The sequence below is a fragment of the Theropithecus gelada genome, chromosome 7b (assembly GCF_003255815.1).
Source record: "Theropithecus gelada isolate Dixy chromosome 7b, Tgel_1.0, whole genome shotgun sequence".
Taxonomy (NCBI): Eukaryota; Metazoa; Chordata; class Mammalia; order Primates; family Cercopithecidae; genus Theropithecus; species Theropithecus gelada.
In genome coordinates this window covers 62,486,819-62,506,687 of record NC_037675.1, presented here as the reverse complement: position 1 = coordinate 62,506,687, position 19,869 = coordinate 62,486,819, and the positions used below count along the sequence as shown (strand labels likewise).

At 43.7% G+C, this 19,869-nt stretch overlaps 1 protein-coding gene across 1 annotated transcript in view; it reads right to left on the bottom strand.

Annotated features, from left to right (window-relative positions):
* Nucleotides 1–10,942, bottom strand: part of PRKCH (protein kinase C eta) — a 420,060-nt gene extending 409,118 nt beyond the window's left edge. Inside the window, exon 1 of the mRNA XM_025391616.1 lies at nucleotides 10,849–10,942. The gene's annotated coding sequence lies outside the window, so the exon portion shown is untranslated. The remainder of the gene's footprint in view (nucleotides 1–10,848) is intronic.
* Between the last annotated feature and the right edge of the window lie 8,927 nt (nucleotides 10,943–19,869).

The window sequence follows — 19,869 nt, the reverse complement described above, 5'->3', positions numbered from 1 at the left end:
AGGGGAGGTAAAGCACCAGTCTAGTTTTGAAGGACAAGTAGGAGTTTGCTTGACGAGCCAAGCCTTCCAGCAGAGGGAACAGTGCACACAAGGCATGGAGGATGGAAGAACAGGTCATGTTTGGGGAACTTCCAGTAATTAGGCTGGGGTAGAGCATACATGGGCGAATGAGTTTGAAGGCTGAGGCTACATCATGAAGGACTATGTATTCAGTGCAATGGGATTGTTGTTAAATAAATAGCCAGTGGATGGCTAATGCAGAGAAAATAAAAAGCATGCTCTTAAATACATGAGGTCTCAGAAACTAGTTGTCCAGAAATAAAACTTAACATGGACAACAGAGGCTTCAGACCAGTCAGGAATAACTTTTTTAAAAAAGATCAATTCAGAAAAATAAAAATATTTGCAGGATATATTTTACAAACAAAACAATTACTTTAAACCTCATGGGATTCCAGTTTTGATGACCTACTGTATTGATCAGAAGAATGTCAAAGATTTGATTGGCAATACTGATTAACTGGTAAAATGTTAACACAGGAATATTTGAGAATTATCTACAGTTGGAAGACAATTCTCTGTGGGTCTCTCACATCTCTACACACCTCACAAGTGGAGGCACTGACTGTTCTTTATTTCTGATCACCTTTTCAATCAAGTGTGCATAGTCAATAGCCTTGGAAGACAAAGATATAGTGTTGGTTTGAGTGTTTCTTCCCTCCAAAACTCATGTTGAAACTTAATCCCCAACGTGGCAATATTGAGAGATGGGGCCTTTAAAAGATGATACGGTCATCAGGACTCTGCTCTCATGAATGGATTAATTCATCCATGGATTAATGGACTAATGGGTTAATGGATTAATGTGTTATCATGGGAGGGGAACTGGTGGCTCTAGAAACACAAGAAGAGAGACCTGAGTACACGTTAGCATGCTCAGCCCCCTCACCATGTGATGGCCTGCAATGCCTCGGGACTCTGCAGAGTCCTCATCAGCCAGAAGGCCCTCACCAGACATGGCTCCTCAACCTTGGACTTCTCAGCCTTCATAACTGTAAGAAACAAATTCCTGTTCTTTGTAAATTACCCAGATTTAACTATTCTACTGTAAACGACGGAAAACAGACTTAAGATACCCTTACAGAGCAAAGGGCATAATACCAAATACCTGTTCAGTGCTTAGCACTGGGCTGAGCCCTGTGGGACACAAGAAAAAAGAATAAAACATAACCCCAACTCTCATTACATGTAGGGAGAGGTGACCAACACATCTAAAACTAGAGCAAACACCACAAAATAATATATCAGCAAGTATTACATTCCATGGCAAAATATGTCCTTTTATTTATATTATTTTGAACATTGTCAAATTTCAAAGGAGACGAAAATCAGGCAGGGCTCGATGAGGCAGGGGAAGCCTCTGTAGAGGGAACTTAAGCTGGGCTCTGAAGGATGGGAGGATTGCTATGAGAGGAGAACAGAAAAGAAAACATTTATCATGTAAGTCAGGAGTGAGATGGCTGAGCAAGTTGTTGAACGTCAGTTGCCCAAACTGTCTCCTGTATTTATCCTCTAGGTGTCCTAGTCTCCCTGTCTGTGAAATCTGGGCAGTAATGTCCCAAGTCTGAGAGAAGTCATAGGGATGCAATAAGGCAGCAGGTGTGAAAAATCTTTTGAAGTGATAGCACTAATACAAAAGATAAACAGACTGATGAAATGGACAATGATCTTCTTATTGCTGAATCTTCTTTTCTCCAGTTTAAATGTCCCTGGGAGTCTATGTTCACGTGTCACATAGCAAAGCATGAGTCCTGTCTGTCGTTCTGTGTAACTATAACATAGTTTATCTGTGTTCTTAATGTGTACTGGTCAGAATGCTCCAGTTATAACCTGACAGGCACAGATCGGAGAGGGGTTTTCACCTTCTTTGGTATAGATATTGTACTTAAGCAGCTAAAAAGGCATTTAGCAGCACTAACTTTTATAGTCCTGTCAACTAAAATTCCTTTTAGTTTTAATGTAATCTGCTACTGTATTGTTCCCTACCCTGTACTTCTGGACTTAAAGGTAAGATTTTAAACTCAAATTTCAATTTGCTGTCTTCAGATGAGAGCTGTTGCAAAATGGTAGTGACGACCGAGCAGATTAGCAACCTCAAAGATATGTAAAGCAATTACCTAAACAGGTATCATCATCCAAAGGGGGAAACTGGGCCATTATCAATCCATGGTCTCTTGGTCCAGCTGTCCCTTCAGCAATCACATTTCCACCTTTCCCCCCAAGCTCCTTACTCCTGACCATCACCACATTCCCAGATGGCTTTGCTTCTTAACACTAGGTGGCAATTTCCTCCCAGAACACCTATAGATGTCTTCACTGGCACCAATTCCTTTCTCCTTCCCTCTGGGATCCAATGTTATGCTTTGGCATTTTTTTTAAATAGGCTATTTTAAGGACTTTATGCATTGGCTTTTTGTGGCCATCATTTCAACAACCCATGTTGTCTCTCTCTCCTGTATCTTTAATATTGCCCTTCTTATTGCCTCTTCTACTTCAGCACAAAAATAGCTTTTCTGTCTTTTTCATAAAACCCATCTATCTATAAAGGGTCGAATGTTTCCAGGCCCCCAAAATTTATATGCTGAAGCCCTAACCCCCAGTGTGCTTCTACAGAAGTAATTAAGATTAAATGTGGTCATAGAGTGGGGCCTTGGTCCCATAGGATTAGTGTCCTTATAAGAAGAGACACCAGAAGCATGCTCTCTCTCTCTCTCTCTCTCTCTCTCCCCCTGTCTCTCTCTCTCTCTCCTCCATGTCCACTGAGGGAAGTCCATGTGACAACATAGTAAGAAGGTGGCCATCTACAAGCCAGGAAGCAACCCCTCACCAAACTCTTAACTGATACATGGGTCTTCAACAACTCCTGCTCCTTTAAAATTCAATCCAAGGTGTCTTCCGGGGAGAAACGCCCTGATTCTTAATTATACTTTGGATGTTCTTCCTTTGGTTCCTAAAATATCCTATGCATAATTCTTATCACATTTAATGTAACCATTTACTCATCTGTCTCCCCCACTAGTATATGCTCATTGGATTTTATGAAGAACATGCCTCACTTAATTTTACAGTCCCAGTGACTAGCACATTGCCTGACACAGAGTAGGCCTTGAAAACCTAACACGTGATAGGTCTTCAGTTATAAAATGCACTTTGAATCCTCTCTTTTTGGTAAAAGATACATGTTTAAACCATACACTATAAAAACTTATCATAATTATGGTAATCTGTCCTTGAAGGTGGGAAACCAATTTATTTGCATAAATGTGGGCACAGAAAGTACCACTAATGGAAAATAAACTCATTGAGAGACCACAGAGTAGAGTTCAAAACAAAGACTCTTAGATAAAAACAGAATGTGTTGATAGCAGATATCTATGTAAAAGATATACTAAAGGAAGTTATTTAGGCAAAAGAAAAATGATCCTAAATGGAAACATGGTAATACCAGGAAGAATATAGAGAAATGGAACAGGTAAATATGCAGGTAAAACGTAATGAATATTGACTGTTTAAAATGACAGTGATGGCCAGGCACAGTGGCTCACGCCTGTAATCCCAGCACTTTGAGAGGCAAAGGCAGGCGGATCACCTGAGGTCAGGAGTTCGAGACCAGCCTGGCCAACATGGTGAAACCCCGTCTCTACTAAAAATACAAAAATTATCCGGGCATGGTGGCGCATGCGTGTAATCCCAGTTACTCAGGAGAGTGAAGCAGGAGAAACACTTGAACCTGGGAGGTGGAGGTTGCAGTGAGCTGAGGTTGCGCCATTGCATTCCAGCCTGGGCGACAAGAGCAAGACTCCGTCTCTAAACAAATAAATAAATAAAACGATAATGATAATGTTTTATGGGAATACAACTATGTAGAAATGAAACATATGACAACAGTAACAATAGCCAAAATAGGGTAAATGGGTGTCTTAGTCTGTTTGGGCTGCTATAACAATATATAATAAACTGGGTGGCTTATAAACAATAAAAATTTATGTCTCATAGTTCTGGAGATTGGGATGTCCAAGATCAAGGCAAATTTGGTGTCTGGTGAGGGCCTGCTTTCTGGCTTATAGATGATACCTTCTTGCTGTGTCTTCACATGGTAGAAGGGGTGCAGTATCTCTCTAGGGGTCTCTTTTATAACAGTATTAAGCCCATTCATGAGGGTGCTATCACCCTGACCTAATTGCCCCCAAAGGTCCCATCTCCAAATGTCATGCCCTTGAAGATGAGGATTTCAACATACAAATTTGAAGATGATGCAAATATTCATATATTCAAACCATAGCAATGGGCTTAAATGCTGGAAGTTTCTTTCATTGTCCTAGAAGTATTAATGATACTAATTTATAGTAGATTCTAATAAATCAAGCATGCATGTTTATAATCTCTGTGGTAACCACAAAAGAATAACTAAAGAATGTATAACAAAAAGGAAATAGAGAGTAGGAAATGTAATACTTTTTTAAAAACTAAATTAATTTAAGAAAGGACAGAGGACAAGAAAGGAGAGAAAGAGGGATAAAAGACAGATGGGACACACAGTAAATGAAGAGAACAGTGGTAGATCTAAACGCAAATAGACAGCCACGGTGGGCCTATTGTTCAGAGCACTAATTTCAGAAAAGCAGGAAAAGTCAGCCTGGGAAAGCAACATGTTTATCCTAGAGCAGGTGTGCAGAGGAAGATAGAAAGAAGATCCTTTGTGCCTTAAGAGAAACAGGGAGGGATGTATTATCAGGTGAACTTTCTGGCCCAATATGTCCCCTGAATATGGATTCTCTGAGTGTGAAAGTCTCTTGTATCCCTACAATAAACCCTCCTTTCTGAGCTGATTTCAGGCTGTTCTGTTCCAACCTTCTGTTGCAAACAAATGACCCCTGACTGAGACAGTGGTCATGGTCAATAAGAGCCAAGAAATATGGTCTCATTAGGCCAGCCTCTGGGGAGAAAGAACTAGTGTCTTGGTCATGAAACATTTATCACAAGAATGCTTTCATATTCTAGGTTTTGATCATGATGATTTCTGGGTTTTTTTAAAAAAAATATTCTAAAACAACAGATAATCACTCTTTACATTAATCTTAATACAACGGTGATATTGTTTATAATTAACAGAAGATTGAAATTTGCAAAGTAAAAATTTTCCATGCTAAGAAAGCAAAAGAAAAACAAAGGCCTCTTGGTTGATTTTTCTACCATGACCATCTGGTTTTGTAATTAATGTCTTGCCAATATACTAAAATATTTTTAATGTAAATCTTTTACATTCTTGCTGCATTTTCAATTAAAGTCTCTGAATTAAAACTTTGTACCATGAGTCAGCAGTTAAGGCAAACATGTTTTTTCCATTTATCTTCCTTTGGGAAAGCCTAGTCCCAAATGCAGAATGTCTGCCATCCTTTAGTTCTTTTCATCAATCCAGATGTCCATAATTACTTCTAGAGGTTACCACAGTGGTTTGCCCTGCCATCTGACACCATCTTTCCCATGATCGCCTAGGATGGCTTTCTTTGCCTTTAATTATTCCCTCTAAATACTCCCTCTTAACAGAAAAAAACATAACCTGTGGTCTGTAGATCCTAGAACCTGGAGATACCTCATGTTCATGGCGACTTCGTGCACATTTTAGATGCATGCTGGGACAAAGAGACTGTGGTTGTGGACAAAGAGAAGTGGTTGCTCTGTTCACAGAACTGCATACCAGAAAGCCAATATTTTAAAAAGGAAGGGAAGGTGAAGTCCCAAAAGTCATGAAGTCCAACAGATATTATTTAGGACAATGTCTTCCAAAATGTGGCCCCAAACCCATTGTGACCCTTATTAACATTTGGTTGGCCTTAGGCAAATGGCCAATTGACCATCTACTACAGATGCTAAGCTCAGTAGTGTCTGGTTGCCTGAACATGTAGGTCAGAAAGCTCTGCTTCTCCTGAAGAAGCCCTTCTGAAACCACCCTACCAAGGGCACTACCTTGACCACTTGGCCATACTGCTGTCGTTCCTTTTTGCACACTCCTCTACACACACATACCTGACAACCAACTTTGGTGATAATAGTGTAAAACTTCATAAAATGTTACTAAGCCTGGATTTTTCAGACCATTTAGTATTTGTTAAAATTGTAGTACAGGTCATATGTTATTCTAGGAGATTTACCTGCACCATCTCTAATTCTTGCAATAACTTTTCAGATTGAACACCTTTGTCTCTATTTAACAGATGAAGAAACCTAGGCTCAGAGTTGTTAACTTGCCCCAAATCACATGGCTATTTTATCTTTCTGACCTGGCTTTTCATATAGGAAAATTAATCTAGTCTGGGAGTATCTGCTCAGGAATTGAATCGAGAGGGAAGATCCAGAAACGACAACAGGAAAATAGAAATAACTTATTTTTAAAAATTAAATTTGAATAATATGCACCTGTGTCATCTACTGCTTAAAACCTTCCTATTTCACACATCAGAGTAATACCTAACTGATGGAGTTGCCTATTTAGGGTTCTGAGCCAATATGTCATTATTTCAGGCACACACACACACACACACACACACACACAAAATGTTTTAGGAAACACTTCTTATTCTTCATATGCTTTGAATATCCATCTCCCTGCCAATGACCCTGGGATGAGCTGAGTGTACATCAATTTAAACATGTGGATTACATTCTTCTGGAATACATATGAGCTTGTAAACTAAGCGAGAAAGAACTTAGGAAAAAGTTTATTTGGGGATTTGATCAAAACCAAATTACTCAAGGAAAATGCACACAAAATCTGCAATAGTTCAACAAACTCCCAAAGCCATCAAAGCCAAAGGTTCTAAACAATACAAGCCAGGCAATTCAGAAAGAGTAAGTTGAGACGTGAAAAATTCTGACCCAATTGCTTAGTATACGTTGTTTCTAGATTTTTTTTTTTTTTTTGAGACAGGGCTGGAGTGCAGTGGCTCCATCTCAGCTTACTGCAACCTCTGCCTCCCAGCTTCAAGTGATTCCCCTGCCTCAGCCTCCTGAGTAGCTAGGACTACAGGTGTGCACCACCATACTCAGCTAACTTTTTAATTTTAATAGAGATGGGATTTCTCCATGTTGGCCAGGCTGGTCTCCAATTCCTGGCCTCAAGTGATCTGCCCACCTCAGCCTCCTAAAATGCTGGGATTACAGGTGTTAGCCACTGTACCCAGCCTAGAATTTCCTCCACAGAAGCCAAAATTTTATTTTAAGTCAAGAAAACAGGCCTTTCAGGAGAGCCTGAGAAAAAAATAGGTTAGCAAAATCTGGTTACCTTAACAAACTCAGTCAGTGTAAGTGTGAGTTTGTAAGTAGGAGACTGTCATACCTACAATAATAAACCCATTCCCTTCTCTCACTTCCACTGAAGCTGCTTGGAGAAAATGTTTCCACCTTCTTCAGGCTGAGAGAAGTCACATTTTCTCTCTCTTGTGCAGAATTATATTCACCCAAGTCCTGACCACAGGCCACAGAATCAGACTTCTTATTAATAATAATCTTTTTCATTGTTTTGATTTTAGAAATTAGTTAATCCCGTGACTCTCCTTTCATTGAAAGCTATTACTGCATTTGTTTCTGTGGTCTTTTGGCTTGAGCTGGTTGTTTACAAGTTATTTTTTTTTCACCCTAAATTGTGGGTTCATTCATTTGATCAATAGAAGAATAAATAATTTTGGCGTTATGGAAATAAGGTAAAGTAAATAGCAAGTAACTGGGGGTGGGATGTAGGTACTACTGTAGATCAGGTAGTGGGATGGCATCTCTGAGGAAGTGACATATGAGGTGGGAGTCCATGGGTCAGGGGAAGAGAGTTTCAGGCCAGGAACAGTGAGCGCAGAGCCTCAGAGCGGGGAGCGTCCTGCCTTCAAGAGAATAGAAAGGTGGGAGAGTGGTCTTAGAGTGGAAACACAGCAAGGGGCAGAATGGTGGGAGACAGGCTGGGGTGGGCCCACACAGGCAAGCCGTCGTCTTGGAGAACACGGTTTAGATTTCACATTAAGTACGAAAGAGAAACCACTGAAGGATTTCCAGAAAGGGAATGACATAATCTGGAATTTCTGGGGTTTTTATTTACTTGTTTTCTCTTGAATTTTTGCTTTTAAAAGATCATATTGACTGCTGTTTAGAGAATGGACTAAAGTAGGGCATGAGTAGAGGCAGAGAGACTAGAAGGTTGATACAGATGTTCAGGTGGGAAGCAACTACTTTGGTCTCTCTTTTGGGGCAATGATATGAATATTTAAGTTGAAGGGCTGTGAAGACCTGACTAACCTAAGATCCCAGAGCCTGGAACCTGTTAACTAAACTTTTCTTAAAGGGTTGGGGGTGAAGGTGGGGGGTGAGGATGAGAAAACTTGTTTTATTCAGAAGAGCAGCACCATAACTTATTATTATAACAGTTCCCATTGAGTGTATTCTATGTGGAGAGTACATTATGATATGTAGTATATTTTATCAGCCCAATGACCCTATAGGTTGGACATTATTAACTCTATTTTGCAGATAAAGAAATGGAGGCATAGAATGGCTAAATGATTTCTCCAAGGTCACAAAGCTAGCAATTGATGAAGATGAGATTGAACAAGTCCTTGTGCTGTCCCAGAAAGAAAAAGAGAGAGAGAGAAGGAAGGAGAAAATGAAAGGCAGAGAGAAAGAAATAAGCTTATCAGGTAGAAAACTCATAGTACTATTACATTAAAGATTATATAAAAAATATATCAGTGGTTTCACTGACCTGGCTTGGGAGGAGGACTCTGCCCATATATTAGAAATTAATTTTGAACATTTACTTTACATTTTGACTGACTGCGAGTGATAAGAGAAAAAAAAGGTCAAACTTTCTAAAAGAAAGCAACAGATTAAAAAGTGTGGTCATTATCAGAAAAAATAAAAATCAAGCAACATATACTCAACCAAAAAGAAAGGAAAGTAGGAAGGTAGAGAGAAAGGGAGGAAGAAAAGAAGGGAAGGGAAGGAGGGAGGGACGGAGGAGGAAGGAAAATGTACCTCCCCTGCTCTCAGGAAGAAACAGAAACCCGAGGGAGAGACAGGCAACATTTCAGTGCAGTCTCTTAGTCATCAAGGAAGCATCTCTAGGCAGGCAGACAGGGGAAAGGCCCTGCACTGGAGACAACTCCGAGAAGGAATATCTTACAGAGTCGGGGCACACTTCATCCCCTCTTTGTCTTTGTCCTAAACTTGAGAATTTTGCAAAAAGAAAATTACGGACTTTGCCTCGTTTCTGTTACTCTGTTTTCTTAACAAACAGTGACCTAGTGAGAAATCTCAGTAAGGTCAGGGCTGGGAGACCGGCTAGCTGGGGACCCCGCTGGGATTCCCAAACACCGGCGGGCCTCCCTCTGTAGGGAGCGCGGACGTTGCCCGGGCCTCGCGGGGGCGCTGGGGCGCTGGGGCGCGGGGAGCGCTGCGAGTCGCCGCCGCACCCTGGGTTTTCTTCCGAAGGAGCAGATCATCTTTCGATGCCATTCTCCTCGGCTGCTGTCCTTTTGTTTTATGTAGTGTTGGTTTTTCTGTTCAAATACAGCAACAGGCTGGGCGCGGTGGCTCACGACTGTAATCTCAGCATTTTGGGAGCCTGAGGCAGGTGGATCATCTGAGGTCAGTAGTTCGAGACCAGCCTGACCAACATGGTGAAACCCCGTCTCCACTAAAAATACAAAAATTAGCCGGGCGTGGTGGCAGGCGCCTGTAAACCCAGTTGCTCTGGAGGCTGAGGCAGGAGAATCGCTTGAACCCAGGAGGCGGAGATTGCAGTGAGTAGATTGCTGCCACTGCACTCCAGCGTGGGCAACAAGAGCGAAACTCCATCACTCACACACACACACACACACACACACACACACACACACACACACACACACACACACCAGCAACGTCTGGGGGTGAGGAGGTCCCAGAGGCAGCAGGGCCCCGGAGCCGGAGGAAGCCGGAGGGGAAAAGGTTGGGTTGCGGAGCCACAAAGTCGCTGCCGGAGCCGCTCCCTGGGAGCCGGAGCCGGAGCCGGAGCCGGAGCCAGAGCTGCCTGAGAGCCGCAGGCCAGCCTTCCTCGGTTTGCAGGCTGGGGGCGGGGGCAGAAGCTGAGCCTGCATCCTCCTAGCCCGCAGCTGCCCAGCCCTGCTCTGACAGGCACAGAAAGTTGGGCCGCCTCCCCTCCCCTCTGCCCTCCTTCCTTAACCTGCAAAGGCAGAGGTAAAGCCAGCGCTTGCCTCTCAAGACAGGACAGTTATGGGTGCCCCGGGGGCACATCCAATGGGGAGCATACTTTATGCTTAAATATATACCATTCCCTATTAATAGAGACCACATGTATAATATATAGCATGCGTTATCTCACTTAATCCTCCCAACAAATTAACCTGAAACTCAGAAGTGTTGTCGTATCTGTCCAAGGTCATACAGTGAGTTAGTGGGATGCTAAGAGTCAAACTCAGATCTTGACTTCAAAGCCCCTGCTTTTAGTTTGTAGTATTCATGAACTGATTGGATAAATGTATGAAGCACCCACTATGTGCCAGAGAAGGATAAAGACCACTGGGGGGCCCGAGGCTCTGAAAAGATAAGGACATCCTCTTGCCATCGCGCACGCAGTGTGGAATTCAAAATGAAATGTGATTTTGTTAAGGTTACAATATTTATGTCTGCTAAAACTAAGGCAGCACACTCCGTTCTTAAGTTATATTTTTCTGATCGAAAAACTCTGAACAAGATTGCTGATGCTACATTTTTCTTTTTGTGTACTCAAGAACATGCGTAGTTAACCCAGACTCTGATACCATCCTGGACCAGACAGAAGCAGCCTCCTTCTCCTGGAGGAGCTTGGAGCCACAGCAAGAGCCAGGCATTACACCCCGATAAGCATGCAGAGTTCTGAAGAACAAGCTCGCAGCCTCACTCACTCCAGGCTTTTCCTCTGGACCTCAGCTCTGATACCCGCTGAATTGTCAGAATCAGAGCAAATCTGGAGGCCAAAAAGCAAGGCCAGCGAAGCCGGGATCCCTGGGGTAATTAGGCCCACCTTGCCCACAGGTGCTACACAGGTGGTCTCAGCTCCCAGCGATGACCCAGGAGAAGCCCACGGGAGCCCTCAGCTGCAACCAATCCTCCAGGCTGCTGGCCTGCCTGCCTTCCTGAAATAGTCCAGATTTCACTTATTAAACATATTAATCTGAAGTTAACAATTTGTGCTTGTTTCACTAAATGGCTTGAAGAGAAGAATGCAGGGAAAAAGAATCTGATTTGATGGGAAGGCTTAACCCGGATGGACTAAGCGGCCTTCATATTCTGACTTTAAAACAACTGGAAATCGAGGGACTATTCACAGAAGTGGAGAGTCAGAGGGTAAACCTAACTGGAGTTAAGGAAGCACAAACAAAACCCATCCCCTTCTCGGCCCCAACCTGCCATGTGACTCTAAGGACATTGCTTACTGCAGTGACAGCATTTTAAACAGCTGCCCAGAGGGGTTTTAAATAGACTTGATGTAATTCAAGGATTTATAGAGCATAGGTTACCAAAATATTAAAGTTCTGAAATATCCCTAAACCAAGACCACGACCCTAGCATTACCCACTCTGAACCGAATCATTCTCTGCCGTTGGAGTGTGGTGCATGTGGCTTCTTCAGAAAACTGTGGCTGCTCTAAATGAGTGGCCAGAAAAAGATATACAGCCTCTGATGAATAGATGCGACCTTCCGTGTAAAAACACACTCTCCCGGTCTTCGGCAACTCAGTCCATGGAAAGCACTAATCTTCAGAAAATAAACCAGACAGTTATTTTTTAATTGCTTATCAAATCTAAGTATTCAAGGAAATTACAGTGGGGTGGGGTAGAGGTGGGAATACACAAAATCATGAATCTGGGTAACGAAGTGCCCCTGGACCTCTACTCTATAAAATAAACCACAATTATGCAAACATTTTACAGCCTTAATCAGTAGCCCCTTCGAATGCAATGGTCTAAAAGTGCACACTAGTCTGGAATTAGAGATCATTTCCAAACTTCCATTACATTCTTTTCATTATGTTGGAGCAACTCTCCTTTTTGTAATCCTTTTATATCCCCCGGCCTCAAAGAGAACACCCTGAACCAAAGACAGGTCTCAGAGAATTCTGACAGTTTTGTTTATGTCAAAAATAATGAAAGATGACAAGCTATCACATTTAGGATTGTAACATGATAATTTGCTTCAGGACTCCCTGCTAAGATTAATTTGGAGACAGAGAAGAAGGAGGAAAAAGAGGAGGATGACAAAGAGGAGAAGGAAGTGGGGGTGGAGAAGGAGAAAAAAAAAAGAGGAGCTATCAGAAGCTTTCCTGGAAAGTAAGGGAGAGGGACTGGCAACTTGGTAGGTGATGTTTACTTAGCCAAGGGGCAGGAGAAAATCGAGTGAATCTGTGTGTGGGGGTTTTCATCTCATGTTCTTTATATTCTAAAGTCATATTTTGCTGAGGTGCATTGCAGTGAGAAACAATAGAACCTGTTGGTGATAATGCCTCAGGTATGGAAGACGTGGTGAGAAAAACTACCCTCTACTGTATGCACAATGTCACCACCACCACTATCACCACTACTTCCACCACCACCACCACCAACACCGCCATTATCATCACTACCTCCACCACCACCACAACCACCACCATGACTATCACCACTACCTCCACCACCACCACTATCACCACCACTACCTCCACCATCACCACCACCACCACAGCTACTATCACCACTACCCCCACCACCACCACCAATACCAACACCGCCACTATCATCACTACCTCCACCACCACCACTATCACCACTACCTCCACCACCACCACTATCACCACCACTACCTCCACCACCACCACCACCACCACTATCACCACTACCCCCACCACCACCACCACCACTATCATCACTACCTTCACCACAACCACCACCAACACCAACCACTACCAATAACATCACCACCACAACCAGCACTACCAACGAAAACACCACTGCCACCAACACCAGCAACATCACTACCAACGAAAACACCACTGCCACCAACACCAGCAACATCACTACCATTATTATTGCCATTATTACCACCACTACTACGTCCATCATCACTACCATTTCTACTATCACCAGTACTACCATTACCACCACTACCACCACCCCAGGTAAGGAAACATAATTTCTCTGGGTTAAACTTGTATACCTGAAGTAGTTACTTGCTTTCTTTCTCTCAATCCAAACCAATCAGACTGTAGACTTCAACTTTTCTATTTTGCAGGGATTTCTTCTCATCCTTAAGCTAAGGTCCTGACACACCAAAGGGAAACTGAGTCTCAAGGACAGGGATTCTTTTGTGAAATGGCCCTTGGTGCTGCAGTTGATAGTTAGAAGAAGCCAAGACAAGATGGCAAACAAGCAACTTCTCTCTTAGATGGACTTGGGGAAAGTCATACAAGATTTTCTGCCAACAGACAGAAGAAAAAGACAGTACAGAAGAAAAAGCACTTACAACTTTTAGCTTCAAGTAGAAACCAGCACACGCAGACCTTTTTTTTGAAATACAAAAGGAATGAACCTAAGCCTTCCACCCTCACCAGCCTTAGATGGAATGGAAAGAAAGCTTCATATAGAAAGTTAATTTCCATCTATTGGTGGTGGCTTCCTAGGACTCTGTACTGAAAGTTTTCTTAGGCTTAACAAAAGAAAGGAATACAAAGACCACATGTGCGCGAACACATACACATACGTACAGTGATCAGTTGTTCCTGCATGCCCATGGGGGAATGGGAGAAAAATGAAGACCTTTCCACCAATTATTTTTCATCTCCAACTCCCCACTCCCTCTCCCAGGTAGCCGTGTGTCTGATAATTCCACATTTCCACATGATCACATCCTAATGCGCTAGCCTCAGAGGTTTAATATCATATTCTGAGAACCAAGAAATGCATTGATAACACGTTGATTACTGGTTCACCTGACGAAACCATACAAAACCAGAGCTGACTGGAGTCAAGGCCTTGAACACCAGCAGGACCGGAGCAGGGGTCAGTGCTTGCCTCATAATCATTATGCCACTCACTGAGCACTTACCAGGTACACTTCCTGCTACAGTCGTCCATAACACAGCAGAGAGGAAAACCCCAGTTCTTTACTCACATTCTTGAGGACAACCTCAGAACACAAGTAATTTCTCTGTTTTACAGAGGAGGAATGTGAGCATCAGAAAGTTTATCAACTTTCCCAGAATCATGCAGATGTGAAGGGAGAGAGTTGGGATTCCGTTCCATCTGGTACCAAAGCTCTTAACCACTAAGCCAAACTTTGCAAAAAAAAATGACTCAGATAACTAGTCACACCCCCACCTTAACCATGTCACTCTAGGAACAAACTTCTAAGTTGCTAACAGAGTTGTGTTTTCCTTAGGTTTGGGTAAAGGGTTAAAAATGCAAGGCCTTGTCCAAACCACACTACTAACTTTTCCCTTTTGTTGCATTCCAAGCACACATGTACTTTCCGCCTGCTCCAGGGGTTGTAACATCCTTGCAGAGGCTGTGGCTTATGACCTATCATCACCTTCAAGATCAGCCTGGAAAGAAAGAAAAATATTATGTGAGAGGTTTTCTCTCCCAAAGCCAGTCTTAGGGAACTAGCCATTTTCAGAGGAAAAGCAGGATTGTGGAAGAGCCAATACACAGTGGGTTTATTTTAGCCCCATGTGATGCAATAATAACAATAATTATATATATGTATATGTATACGTATGTATATAAAGTGTTTTAAAGAAAAGACTGTGAAGAATTAGGAGCCGGCTGGCTAGGGTTTTAAGAACTGGTATGCAGCAAAACAGCCAGAAATAGTTCTTTAGAGGAAAAGAAATCTCAAAAGAAAAGAAAGCTCCCTAGGTTTGGGAAAGGGCAATAAAGCATAAGAAGGCATGTGCACGGTGCCAAAAGCAAAAGAATCTTCTACTAAAACCACAGCTCCAGTCATATGTTATTACTTACACTATAGTTGACAATGACTGGCACAGGGCATGAAACAATAATGTCTGGTGGATTTGGCATTGCTGTATGTTAACAGGAAACTGTGTTCTTTTGATTCCATTGATTGGTTTCCTGTTGAAGGCCATTCATGGCAGAGCAGAGAGTATACAAGACTATTGTCCAATTTCCATTTTTCCCGGTGCCTCTTGCTTCTGGCAGGGGAAGCTGGCAGCCTTCATTTGAGGTGATCAGGCCCCAGTCGGGGGCAAATAATGCCTGCAAGGCTGGTTGTAAATGTTGCATTTAGCAGATTGGTTAGGGAAGGAAGAAGCCATTGAAATGCAAAAGCATACACATGTACAAACAACCACAGATGAAGCTCCATTTGTTCGGTGGCAAATGCATAAACTTGATTCATTCACTGCCATCAAATCAAGGGGCCAAGACACAGTGTAACAGCTCTGCCTCCCAAGGAGAACCTTGGACATGTTTCAAAGGGGTAGACTGGCACATGGGAGAGGAAGAATGAGAATAGATGGAGTTCGGCTGAGCTTTGGGTTTCCTTCCCTCATGGTTGCAAAGCCACACCATCTTGATAAGTGTCTGAAAACCTGGTGGAGAATAGGATGGGTAGGCTCGAGCCTGAGAAAACCCACAGTGATGTGCTGGTATCACCTGTCCGCGCATATCCACATGCATGCTTGGTATTCTCAATAACATCATGGACAGAATTTTATATTTGATGTATATCATGCATACTTGCCATTGATTTGATTTCAGGATGGGATTGGGAATATTTTTGTTTTGGTTTTCCGTTATTTTAATATCATTTCTGAAATAAAACAATTAATTTTAAAATGATAAAGAAATGCAATTCATGTTGATAATAGACTTCCGCTGGTCCCTGGTAAGGCTAGACCACCACTGCTGGGACATTTCCATCCTAGGCATTCCCCTCTGTCTTTCGTCAATCATCAGGCTGCCAGCCAGGATACAGATTCTCTTCATTTCTTTAACCAGAGACATGATCATCTCAGAGGTTCACCCTGAATGTCTCTCATAATGCCCCTCACTCATTTAAGTCAGCAGCAGATCACATGCTGTCTCCTTTTTCAGGAAAGAATAATAGTAACAACAATAATAGTAATTTATCTCATTTCCAGGTAAGGAATTGTAGAGCACACGGCATATACGGGCGTACATTATGGGTATTTACTCAATCACAGATTCTGCTGGATCTAGTTTAATTCATATTGTTGGATGGCCACCAAGCTAAGAGAGACCCTTTGGCCGGGCGTGGTGGCTCACGCCTGTAATCCCAGCACTTTGGGAGGCCGAGGCGGGCGGATCACGAGGTCAGGAGATCGAGACCATCCTGGCTAACACGGTGAAACCCCGTCTCTACTAAAATATACAAAAAACTAGCCGGGCGAGGTGGCGGCGCCTGTAGTCCCAGCTACCCGGGAGGCTGAGGCAGGAGAATGGCGGGAACCCGGGAGGCGGAGCTTGCAGTGAGCTGAGATCCAGCCACTGCACTCCCGCCTGGGCGACAGAGCAAGACTCCGTCAAAAAAAAAAAAAAAAAAGAGAGACCCTTTGTAGCCAGTGACCTATGAAACACAAATCCCTTTTCTTGAAGCTATAGGTACAACATCTACATTTCTCCTACACACACACACACATACACACACACACACACACACACACACCAAAATCATATTCTCTGCCACCACCAAAGCTCTGATCTGGTCACTTCTTTGATTGACTTTGGTGACTGGCCTGGGGCCAGGTGGATAGAAAGAGGCCTTAGGGGCTGAGCACGGTGGCTCACGCTGTAATCCCAGCACTTTGGAAGGCTGAGGCAGGAGGATTACCTGAAGTCAGGAGTTCAAGACCAGCCTGGCCAACATGATGAAACCCCGTCTCTACTAAAAATACAAAAATTAGCCAGGCGTGGTGGTGCACAGCTATAATCCCAGCTACTTGGGAGGCTGAGGCAGGAGAATAGGCTCAAGCCAGGAGGTAGAGGTTGCAGTGAGCCAAGATCACACCACTGCACTCCAGCCTGGGCGACAGAGTGGGAGTCTGTCTCAATAAAAGAAGAAAGGAAAGAGAAAGAAAGAAAGAGAGAGAAAGAAAGAAAGAAAGGAAGAAAGAAAGAAAGGAGAGAAAGAAAGAGACAAAGAGAGAAAGAGAAAGAAAAGAAAGAGAAAGAAAGAAAGAAAGAGAAAGAAAGAAAGAGAGTGAGTTAGGGAGGGAGGGAAAGAAAGAGAAAGAGGCTTTACAAGGAGTAGCTGAGGCCTTTCCGGCAGGATGAGGCTTCTTGGGAATGTATAGAAACAGGAGGCAGAATCTGAGCTGAGCTCCCTCCTGTCTCTTGCTGAGTGGGGGATTGGGTGCGGGGAGTAAGAGCAGAACTCTGAGAACCAAACAAGAGGGATGACAGTGATTAAGAAGATAGTTGCGGCCAGGCACGGTGGCTCATGCTTGTAATCCCAGCACTTTGGGAGGCCAAGGCGGGCAGATCACGAGGTCAGGAGTTTGAGACCAGCCTGACCAACATGGTGAAACCCTGTCTCTACCAAAAATACAAAAATTAGCTGGGCATGGTGGCATGCACCTGTAATCCCAGCTACTCAGGAGGCTGAGGCAGGAGAATCACTTGAACCCACGAGATGGAGGTTGCAATGAGCTGAGACCATGCCACCACACTCCAGCCTGATGACAGAGTGAGATTCTCTGTCTCAAAAAAAAAAAAAAAAAAAAAAAGGAAGAGAGTTGCTGGGGAGAGGGAGGGAGCTGCATGTTGGTGGTCCCTGGAGATTATCAGGAAGCGCTGGGCTGGTTCCAACTCTCTCTTTGGTTAGCGTTACCCACTCTCACCTGCTGCTGGCTCCTCTGGCTCCAGCCTCAGTCAGTCTTTAGCCGAAGCCTGCCCATGGCTGTCTCTCTCCTTCCACATTTCCTTTTCTCCCCTTCCCCTTCATTCCCACCTCTCCTCTCTCCTCTCCCTCTCTTTACCTCTCTTTCTCTATCTCTCCCTCCCTCTCTCATTATTGTCATGTTTTGTTACTGGCTTTTTTTTTTTTTTTTTTTAGACGCTGTCTCTCTCTGTCACCCAGGTTGGAATACAGGGGTGTGATCTTGGCTCACTGCAAGCTCCGCCTCCCAGGTTCATGCCATTCTCCTGCCTCAGCCTCTCGAGTAGCTGGGACTACAGGCGCCTGCCACCACGCCTGGCTAATTTTTTTTTTTTTTTTTGTATTTTTAGTAGAGACGGGGTTTCACCGTGGTCTCGATCTCCTGACCTCGTGATCCACCTGCCTCGGCCTCCCAAAGTTGTTACTGGCTTTACTAAAGACTTCACTCTGAGGCTGCCTGTCCTGGACGAATTGCTGTGTAGCAGTTCCTAGGTGGTCAGTTGGGAGGACAGAGCCTTGAAGGGTGGGCCAGAAGGTAGGGTCAAGAGAGCAGCCAGATGGCCAGAGAGGGTGTGTGGCCCAAGGATGTCGGGGAGATCTGCCCTGGGTTTAGAGGATACAGGCACCAGTAAGGCAAAACCGCCTTTCTCTCGGCAGCAGGATAGCCAGGCAGCCTTCAGCTCTTCCTCTAGACCAAGCCTGTCCAACCCGCAGCCTGACACAAACTCATAAACTTTCTTAAAACATTGTGAGATTATGCTTGAGGGTTTTTTGGTTTTGTTTTGTTTTATTCATCAGCTATTGTTAGTGTATCTTAAGTGTGGCCCAAGACAATTCTTCCAGTGTGGCCCAGGGAAGCCAAAAGATTGGACACCCCTGCACCCTCCCAGCCCTCCCTAAATCCAGGTCACTCAGGTTCTGGAAGCATTTCAGTCTTTGTCCTTCACCCTGGCTTCTTGGAGGTTTGGGAGATGCTGGGGTCCCAGCCTCTCACTGCAGCTCTTGATGTTGGTCCAGTTGATCTCGTCTTCTCGGGTGTCCACCCTCTTTCTAGCCATGCCTGTTCCCATCCTGGTTGAGTCCACCCCTGGGTCTCTTGATGTTCTGTTTTCCATCCACCCAGCTTGCAGGACTCCCTCCGGGGGCCAGTGAGTGGCAAGCCTACATGGGAACCCAGATCTTTGATAACTGATGCTTGACGTGTTCTACTCCTCAATATTGCTTTCCTTTGCTTTGCAAATTCCTGCCTGTTGGCCGCAAATAGTGCTTTGTAAGAAATAGCCTGAGATGTATTATTCCAAGTCAAGCAGAAGTGATGCTAATCTGGTGAAAAGTGTTTTCTGTTTGTTTTGTTTTTCTGTTGATGGTTTAAGATCCTACTGGAGGGCTGGACACAGTGGCTCATGCCTATAATCCTGACACTTTGGGAGGCCAAGGTGGGAGGATTGAGACCAGCCTGGGCAACAAAGTGAGACCCTGTCTGGAAAAAAAAAAAAAAGTAAAATCTTACTGGATTTGGGACATTGCTTTCTTGTTTTCAGACACACTTCTGTAGTTCATGGTTTAACTGACATCTACATTTACATTAAGAGGGCTTTTAACCTTGGATGAGGCTTAGGACACACATAATAGGGGGATCAGGGACACCCTCTATTTTTCCCCTTCCAAGCAGGCCCACGCCCCTGCCTATTCTTCCAGGAAAAGGGAGAGTCAGGACTCCAAGACAACCCTTTGAACTGATAAAGTTCAGTGCCATTAACAAATTCCATCCCTTTGTCCTCCCCCTGGTGCAGCAAAGTGTGCGTGTTCTCACCATCCTGGATCTGATGCTTTTCTGTTAATAAGTCAAAAGGGTTGAATTAAAATGTACCATTTGATTGGCCGTTCCTTTGTTGT